Source organism: Solanum pennellii, chromosome 11 (assembly GCF_001406875.1).
Source record: "Solanum pennellii chromosome 11, SPENNV200".
NCBI lineage: Eukaryota > Viridiplantae > Streptophyta > Magnoliopsida > Solanales > Solanaceae > Solanum > Solanum pennellii.
The window spans coordinates 44,337,968-44,348,697 of NC_028647.1; the positions used below are offsets into that span (position 1 = coordinate 44,337,968).

At 32.1% G+C, this 10,730-nt stretch overlaps 1 long non-coding RNA gene and 1 pseudogene across 1 annotated transcript; both read left to right on the top strand.

Moving 5' to 3' along the window:
* The first annotated feature begins 752 nt into the window (after nucleotides 1–752).
* On the top strand, nucleotides 753–1,632 carry LOC107004371. Its single transcript, XR_003575158.1, has 4 exons — nucleotides 753–870; nucleotides 1,135–1,200; nucleotides 1,348–1,491; nucleotides 1,581–1,632. It is a non-coding gene; the product is annotated as an uncharacterized LOC107004371 (long non-coding RNA).
* A 22-nt stretch (nucleotides 1,633–1,654) lies between these two features.
* On the top strand, nucleotides 1,655–6,598 carry LOC107003851 (annotated as a pseudogene).
* The last annotated feature ends 4,132 nt before the right edge of the window (nucleotides 6,599–10,730 follow it).

The window sequence follows — 10,730 nt, forward strand, 5'->3', positions numbered from 1 at the left end:
ATTGGTTGTCTATAGTCTTAGAATTTCGTGTATTTGATAATTTTGGGAAGGTATCGATTATACTCGATGTCAAAACAAGATACATTTGTTCTGAGGATCAAAAGAGAGATGAATCATGATAAAATGATGGATAAATTAGAAACTATGTTTTGGAGGATTTCAACTTTCAACTGGAGTTAACCATATGTGGAAGCATATAGTTTCTAGATTTAGGGGTTTAAGCCTCAGATGGAAGATGGCTACTCTGATTTGCCATTTTGAGAAGCAGAAATCTGAAACCTTTTGTGAATCAAGTATCAACTCCTGATTTATCTACTTTTATGTTTTGGAAAGTTGCAAGAATTATATGTTAGAGGGGAGACCATTCGGCATTGTTCAGTTTCCTTTGTGTTGCTTCTGTAATTTCTTTATTTTCTTTCCCTTGTGCAGTGAACTTGTCATCCTCTATGTAAAGAATGTTTCTTGTACTTTTCATACATCAATCACAGTCAAATTATGAGTCAAAGCTATAGTACAGTGACTATTGTTCTTTTAGAAACTCCATTCACTTATGTAATTAACTAGGTCTATTGCAACGAGATCACATTTATCTTTATTATTATTAACTTATAGTTGTATACTTTCCCATGTAAATTATCATGTGTAACTTAGTGCTGCTTCTTACTTTACCGAAAATATGTGGCTGAGAGCCTGTTGTATGCCCAATAGCTTATTGGCAGGAGTAGCGGTTTTGAAGTGGTTGCAACTCATCTGCCATGCACAAAAGGTATTTGGCTGTGGAGTTCACCATTAAGGAGAACAGCTCTTGATGGAACAGAATACAACCTGTTACTGCTGGACACAGAAGGAATTGATGCTTATGATCAAACGGTTAGTTTCCACCCTTTTAACGTTATTGGTTTTCTGAAGGAGGATACTAACCTAGCACATGCTATATGTCTTTTATATTACATTGTCATACCTTTGTATTGCTAAACTTTTCACAAACTAAAGGAACTAGCTCTATAACTCCAGAACATGCCTTGTTTTTTCCTCTGTCCTTTCTATCCTTCCTGTCACTGACTTTTGCCTTTTATAAATTTCTGTTTTATTGTTGTTTCAAAAAAGTTTCTGTTTTGTTTTGCTTTTTGACAGGGTACATATAGCACACAAATATTCTCCCTGGCAGTCCTTCTTTCAAGTATGTTTGTATATAACCAGGTTAGGAGCACACAAACTTGGATTCCGTTTGCTTCTTTTGATATGCCATTTTGAACCCTTCTCCCTCAGGATTCAGTGAATTTCCTTGTTGCTACAGTCAGTTTGTTTGTTAGGTGTCCTGATAATCTCTTTAATCCTGTAATTTAGATGGGAGGTATCGATGAAGCTGCGCTTGACCGCCTCTCTCTTGTCACTGAAATGACTAGGCATATTCGTGTTAAAGCCTCTGGAGGAAAGGCCAGTGCTTCTGAGCTTGGGCAGTTCTCCCCAGTCTTCGTTTGGTTGCCTAGGGTAATTCAGAATTAGTTTATTATCACTGTAGATTTTCTTCTGTTGTTGTTTGTGAAACTATTAAAATACATTTTTCGTTTCTGCAAAAGGATTTTTATTTGGATTGGATCGAGGACAACCGCAAAATAACTCCGCGGGACTACCCTCAACTTGCATTGAGGCTAGTTCAAGGTGGTGTGAAAGATGTTGCTGCTAAAAACGAGGTAACCACTTTACATGAATGTTTTGTTTGCTTTACTATGCTGTAATTATTCAATTTCTATTGTAACTACCTCTATTTTAGGAACTGGTTTCCTAAACTTGCACATGTTTTACTAAAAATAAAAAGAACTTGTACATGTTTTTATGCGATTTCGAAACCATCCTCCTTTTCCTTCTAATGAGTTAGCACTTAATGGTTGATTAACCATTGAGATTTTGACTGCATAATGATTTTACTTGATTTTTGTAGGACTCTGTCTTTTCTCAATATCACTTCCACATGTTACATTATCAGTTTGCCCATACTCAGAACTTCACACTATTTACGCCCAGCAACGATGGAGCTTAGTCTTGAAATAGTAAGTTCCTTCATAGCCGCAATAGTGCTCATCATTTGATAATTCATGTTTCACCAAATGAAACATGTCACATTGCATTCATTGAGATGTCGTTGGCCTCTTCAAATGTGTATGTGCCACAATTCAAACTTCCAACATCTAACTTCTTAAAATGTTTTGATCTTCACTTCTTCATTAAGGTTTGGATTTGGGTCTAGAATGAATATATTTGTTCAGGAATTGTGTTCATTGTTACTGCTCTATGTCAGAGAGTAAATTTTATAGCACATTTATTGATATGCATTTTATATATTTATATGTTTGATTCATGGTATGATCTTATGCTCTTATTATAATAATAAAAAAATCCTTATAAGGCAACTATTGCACATAGACAATAAATTATTAGTACTTCAACATGAATGAATGTTTGGTTCTATCATGATCCAAGATTGAAATATGATCAATGTTATTTGCTGGCAGAAATAGCTCATCTCTTTCTCACATGTATATGCAACTGCTCTATTCAGATTACAGAATTCACAGTGAGTTAGCTTGTGAGTTAGTTTCCAGGGAATTTGCATGCTATGTACTTAAATGAATATAAAACTATTTTTACTTTTCTCTTGGTTTCTTTTTGCTTCAACACTTAGACCTCATACTGTTGAAGAATGTTGTCACAACTTCAGTAGAACATTGGACAAATTGAAACATGTCAATCACCAAGTATATCTGACCTGGTTCACTAGCAAATTGTCTGGTCCTTTCTAATTTAAAGAATAAGTCTTACTAATTTTGTTATCTCCAGGTAAGAAGATATCTATTATCTCAAGTAGTAATTTATTGATTTTTACAGACATGTAAGCTTTATGTATATATACATACCAATTGTAAAATTAAACTTGGACAGGAGTTAAAACTTGCTACACGACAATTTTGATACCTCAAAAATAATATACTGGTTTTCAGTTTATTTTTATATAGTTACAATAACTCTTAATTCTCAAACAAATTCTCAAAAAATCCTAAAAGGCAACTTCATAGCAATCACTCAAGATAAATACACAATACATATACTTGAACAAAGATAAGTGATTTCTGCCATTTTTATTTTCTACTCCATATTTATGAAGTCAGAATTCCTTCTGCGCTCTTCCTCAATCAATTCATTTAATAATACAAAAAAAAAAAGTAAATATAGAAAATTACACCATCTCACTCTCATCCACAAACACAAATGACACAATTTCAAAATTTATATATCTAATAATAATAAAATAAAATTATGGAGCTCAAAAACAAACTTGGATCAAAGGCTATTCAAATTCTACTGTCAAATGTGATAACTTCTTTTTCTGACATACATCATTAAATTTTACTATCAAATGCAATATTTTTTTCTCTTTTTTGGCACAATCTCATTGGCTGCCAAATCCATCAATTTTAAAGGAAGACACCTGTACTTTTATATAGTATAACGTGTCTACTTTGTATTGTATATATATATATATANTAGGAAGAACATGCAAGAACATACTGTCCTCCACATACTGAAAGTATATAATTTGTAATGAAAGTACAATAGGAATATTTGTAATGAAATTCAGAACATGCAAGAACATAATTAATTATCCCTAACTCAGTGAAACATTAGAAAATTTAATATCCTCAAATCTGTCTGCTAGTAATAAAATTGAAATTTTAATTGAAAATAACAAGTTTAATTTTGTCCCATATTGATTTTCTCCTTTGATGACAACTAAAATCTGCAAGAAAAATTGAAAATGGGAAAAGGGAAAACATGTATAGGGGAAAAAAATACCTTAGAAAGGGAGCAATATTTTTTTTCTTCATGGAAAGGATGACAAATTTGTGTTTTATGAGTAATGATGAATAATGAGTAATAATGTGTGTGTGTGTATATATATATATATATATATATATATATATATATATATATATACACACACACACATTATTACTCATTATTCATCATTACTCATAAAACACAAATTTGTCATCCTTTCCATGAAGAAAAAAAATATTGCTCCCTTTCTAAGGTATTTTTTTCCCCTATACATGTTTTCCCTTTTCCCATTTTCAATTTTTCTTGCAGATTTTAGTTGTCATCAAAGGAGAAAATCAATATGGGACAAAATTAAACTTGTTATTTTCAATTAAAATTTCAATTTTATTACTAGCAGACAGATTTGAGGATATTAAATTTTCTAATGTTTCACTGAGTTAGGGATAATTAATTATGTTCTTGCATGTTCTGAATTTCATTACAAATATTCCTATTGTACTTTCATTACAAATTATATACTTTCAGTATGTGGAGGACAGTATGTTCTTGCATGTTCTTCCTAATTCAATTGTTCATGTTCATGCAACCACATAAAAGAAAGGACTTTCACTCAATAGTGATGCTATCTTGCAGATACTACTGCTTGGTTAAATATTTCTAACAAACATGGTACTAAGATTGAACATCGATCAAATAGCATTAACAACACGAGATTGGATTTGCAAAGTTCAAATTGTGGAAATCGGACGCTAGAGAGAAAGCCTTGACAAGAAATGTAGATTCCAAAATTTGATTTTGGAAGATGAACAGGTGAGCTCATTACATTTAATCTCATGAATATTCTCCTTTTTTAATATTTACCTCATATGAAAATTTTTGTTTTGTTTTACTCTTAGTAAATAGTTTGAATTATTCTCAGATCTCTACAACTCTTACTTTCAGGAATGCCAAATAAAGGCAGTACTGTATGGAGATGAAATTTTGAGCAGTATGCAGAAATGCTTAAACTCATGAATACCTATCTCATCTCTACCGCAAGAGTCAAAATCTCCCAAACTTCACACGGCAAGCCGATACATAAATTTTACTGGGTTCTTGACAAAGAAACAGTAATTGAACATATCACACCATCTAATGGAGTTGAGAATCCATTTCCACCACCAACCAAGCTGAATATCACAACCTTTGACCGCATTTCTCACATGATGCTTGATTCTGCTGTTGAAATCGGCATATCCACCCTATTAAATTTCCAAGTGTGCTTGTTCCCCCCTTCTTCCTTACCCTGGCAAGTCTTTGTGAAATAACTCCGATGAGAAGAAAATTTTACAATAGTAAAATATACCTGCTTACTGATATACACACTTACAACATTTCATTCTTTATTATATACGCAGATATACTTGCCCCTCTCATGGTATTGAATCCTGCCGGCCAACAAGTTGTCTCTATTGAACAAATTTCATCACCAACTTCTGTAAGTCATACTTCAAGCTGATAATTTAAAAGTTTGCAAATTTATTAAATAATAAAAACAAATTTTATTTATTCATCAGTAACTCAAACATGTATTATGTATATGATATTTCCCAACAGATGGGACTCTTCTATGTTGAAGCAGAATTGGCCATATCAGATGAATTGCAAGAGTTTTGTGTACTTGAATGCTCAGGATGCAAACAAAAGAAACGCACAAAAGATAGAAAGGATTTTCATTGTCCAAAATGCAATCGGAAAACAACATTACTTCCTCGGTATTTCTCCTTCTCCTTCGTCTTTGTTCAATTAATATATCTACTTAAGAATACATATTATGTGCTATTCATAACCCGTATATATGTTAGATCTTTTATTGACCTCCTTTTTTAAATGCTCACTGCTGTGTATCATTTATAACAGAAAATACTGACAAGTTTATACCAAATTCACTTTACATTATTTGCTTAGCAGTTTTAAATAGTTTTACTTTAAGATAGCCTCATTTAGTACAATTATATGTTTGAAAAAATAATAATAAGACCTATATATATACAGAAGATTTAAGTTATACTTTAACTATGTAAGTGCCAAAATCGAAAACACTTTTTGGTAGAAGGTTGTCCTTCAACCTCTAAAATTAATAGATCACACACATAACAACAAACATTATTCATATGTATTAAGAATGAATCATAAATTGTCCCTAAAATAATAAAAGAGAAAAGCACCTTAAATCAAATCTCAAATAGTTAGAAAAAGGAAAAGTAACAAACACTCATATTTTTAACTTATCATGATTTCAGGTGTATCTTTCAAATTGATCTTACTGACGGTACTGCTACAGTCATAGCATCTATCTCTGGTGAATTGGGATAAAAACTACTCTCCATGACAGCGGAAGACATATTTGACATAACTTGTGCTAAGGTGATCTCTTATTCCAACCTACACATCTATTGTCACAAAGAGTTTCTTCTCACTCTTTACATTTACAGAGGCAATCATTGCATGTTAATCATGTCCATGAGATGTTGTCAACAAACTATTTCAAATTCAGCTAAGGAAGTCATCCTGGGGTACCTCAAACAATACACAAGCAACTTACTCCATTATTTCCTACATGGAAAAGCAACATACTCCGCCAACCACTATTGATAGGAATTCCAAAAAGATAAGACCTTTGGAGATAAGTGAAATGGAGGTGACAGAAACAACTATAGCAGCTGGTTCTTCAAATGCAACTCTGAAATTTGAACCACCCACACCAACAAAAAAACTATAAAAGGTCAGTCTACATCTGATTATCACATTTATTATTGAAAATCAAACTATAAATCACAATGATTAACAGTTCAAAACATTTACAAGTATTTGAAATTTATTAAAATTTAAGAGTGTCATTGATAAATTGTAAATTAGTTTAACAAATCATGAACTACTTGAAACAGGAATGGAAGAAAATAGAGATAATGTGTCTTCCCTGTTGTTACCCCTGTCTTTGATGAGAATTAATTGTTGTCTTTGATGAGGTTGGCTGCTATGGTTTGATACCTCATTTTGAGGTTGAATCATTGTTGCGTTTTAATCTTTTTCTGCTCCATTTTTTTGATGTATTTTAGACCATGGGTTGCTTATTTTGTATCGTATTGCTGCTGAATTTTAGACTAAGCTATTTGTTACAATTCTGATCAAATTTCAGTCTATTGTTGCTATGTGTCAAGCTAAATTTTGCTACACTTTTGGCTATATTTGAGCCAATGGTTTGGCTATGTATTTGGCTAAACTTTGCTGCACTTTTAAGTTAGCCAACTGCTGCATTTTTTAAAAAAATCAGGTATATCATGCCTCTGTTTGCATCTTTCAGACTATCTGGTTAGAAAGAAAAGAGAGATGTTTTTGAAACTCCAAAAATTCATGAAATTTGTAAACAATAGATAGATGCCTTCAGAATTAATGTTTTAATGTAGGAGACATGATAGATGATATTTCTCAATAATTACAGTTCATTGAGTATTGTCAATATATCAGCTTTTGTTAATGTATTTTATCCTGTCGTGGATGTAAGCGTTTCTCTGATTAACTTAATCTTATGAAAAACAGACCACCCAACAATGTAAATCAACTAATGAGCTTCTGCAATAGCATAACATATATCTTCCCAACATTTATTGTGTTCAAAATTTGTACCATTTTCCAATTTAATTTCTGGGAACTTTACATTATTACTTACATGAGCATCTTGGCATAGTTTGACTGAACTCCCTTTCCTCACTGGAAAATACGAATTTCTCACCCCTAAATACTGAGGATCTGAAGCAATCCCGTGTTTGTACAATGAGTTTTTCTCAAATTCTGCCAATTATCTCATGTGTTATTGCCTATTTACATACAGGACAATGACAACATCCAGTTGATATGAATTTGAATATTGTATTTTCACTTTTTAAAATACCTTAATATGTCTAATTACAGGAACTTCCTCACTTGATTTTGTGACTTTTGCTTAATGAAGTTTTTGGATTCTCAGTCGATTCAAGTTTGCTCAATAGGGAGAATGAAATGAATCAGTTAACTTTTTGTGAAGCCTTCGTTATTTAGCTTCGCTGGTAATATTATATCCCACATTTTTTTGTCATATATACTTTTCGAACAGTTTCACTTTTGTCATTAACAACTCAACTTTCTAAATTTACTAACACTAACAATTTTCTCAGGAACCCCTAACAACTCCCTATGCTATGGTTTTGGGAATGATGAAGAAGATCGGCAACTAAAATGAACAGCAACATCCTCTAAATATGATATGATAAACAATCACATGTGATTCCATCTTTTAACCGTCATAATACATTATCAACGATTAATTATATTATTGATTTTCTCGTATCATAACAGTACAACATTAGTTTACAGAAAAACCAAAAGAGTTTTTATTATCAATGTTTACAAGTCTGCTTTTGGAAAATATGATTCATCTTTTTTTCTCATACATCTAGAAAGAGATGAATACTGTCTTAAAGGTAGTCCAAAATCTACCATGGAATTAGATGAATCTTCAGCTCTGATTTCTCCTCCATTATCCTTTTTGTTTCCGACGCTGAGCCACTCAGATGTTAGGATCAAAGTTTGTCCCCTCCCCAAATGTAAATTCAATGTGATTAGTGGTTAGCCTCTATTACAGTCTGTGCTAATTCCATAAAAATGTTTAAACAAATTACCATATGTACATATACAAAATCTATGCAAAAAGAGTAAAAAGCAGATGCATATAATGTTTTTACAATCAATGCCTATATTTCATTCCTCTAATAAACTGATGTCAATAGATGGAAGAGTGGAGATACTTAAATGAAAGGAAAAATGAAACGCAATCTATCAATATCATGCATCATCTGTAAGGCAAACATTGAACTCTGATATTACAAAAGAGCATAATAAATGGAAAAGATAGAAAGACAGACGGGAAAGAATATAGATATGTAACATTCAAATATAAATAAATTTCCAACCCCTATGGTGTCCATAATCATCTATCTATCTTATTTGATCTTGGTTATACAAAGTACCATGGTCCAAAGACGCTGCAAATCACTTGTGCAAGGGCCATGGTAAGCATATTCGTCGATGTCATGTCGAACAGAATGTTTGTGGTAGGGTACTTCAAAAGCTTTTTCCATAAAAAAATTTCATTGCTAATTAACTTTTAGAATCTCAAGCTTTAGAGACATTACAACCAGATCTCATAACATATGAATAACAAGTAATAAACAGAGAAAACAACCAAATTAAAGTATAATTTGGGTTTGTGAGTATTTTCTTCATTTATCATATGCTAGGAGAAGCAGTTGACAAGATATACGGAATGAACATGAGTTCATACATCACAAAATATGAAGATCGATAATGGACTTCTAACACTAAATTCAAGTAACATTAGTAAAACATCCAAATAATGAGAGCTAAAGGATCACATAGTACCCTTTGATAAAAGCTACTATTGCAATAGCACAATCTTTACTTGTTAACTATTGTCAATCTAAAAGTTGTGTACCAAGAACATTCTTTCTATTTTAGTAATATAGACTTCCAAAATAATCGTTATCATCCAACAAAAGTTGCACTTATTTGTTAGGCTTGTTTTTTCTCCACCAATTGATATCATTTATCAAGAGAAAGAAACCATTTGGCGTTCAATTTTATAAACATTTTTCCTTCTATCATAGAATTTATGTCTTGAAAGTTCTGAAATAATAAGTCTTATGATTTATCATCTGGCCCACTAAGTTGATGGAACATAAACTGGATCCAGCAATTCCTCAAAAAACAACTGAAGGTGTTGATTTGCATAGACATTTATCATTTTACGCCCTCACACATTAACATCCTCAAATATTACTCCTCAAAAGTCTATACCTATTATAAATTTAGGTATACTGTTAAATTAATATTATATCACACTTTCTCACTTTATTTGATGGTATATATTTCCCTATTTGGAATTACAGTTCTGATTAGCTTCCTCTACGTTGATGCTTCTTAGTTTATAGAACTGAATCATAAAGTTTTTTTGAGCTTCAGCTGCATGTATATACTTTTGCTATCCTTTTTTTATTTATATCCCATCCCTCATATGTAGTTAAATTTCCTTATAATCACAGCTACACTACTCCTCAATTTTCGCACACTGTTTACCTGTCGCCAACTAATATAATTTTCCTTGGTTATCCAATGTTTTTGGCAGTTGCTTCTGACTTTTGGGCGGTAAAACAGGTACTTTATCTTCCTGCACTATATCATTTACCATTACATTCTTTTACACTTCTATTATTGCTATAACTATCTTTCACATTTTCTGCAATTATTTACTCACAGGAAAGGAACTGCTGACTTTTTGGCTTGTACATAGATGCTTGAAAAGCTTTGTACATAAAATGCTCCCAAAACATCTTTGCTCATACAACAGAGGTACTTAAAGCTAACTTACCTCCCTTTCTAAATCTTCATTACATAACACACTATATATCTTAATCCCTCTATCTATCTTGCAGACAGACAACGAAGGAGCAAGCTAGCTTCAGAAAGCTTCTATGCAACTGCACTGTTAATATTTGTTTTATGTCATGACCTTGAGCAAATTCCCTGTATAACATTTCCACATAATATATTATGTGAATATTTAATCTAATGATGCCTCCTAAAAATCCTCAAACCCCCATTCTTTCCCAGTCAGAAGAAACATTGAGAATCTGTGTACTTTGAAATTCTGTGTAGAATTTTCCCACCATCAACCATAATTAGCATAAAATATAGACTCGAGACACCATACAAGAAACATATCAGAAATATTCTATCCATACTCAGCACCATTTTGAAGCACCCAATATTATTAATATGCATGAACTAATTTCCGTTAA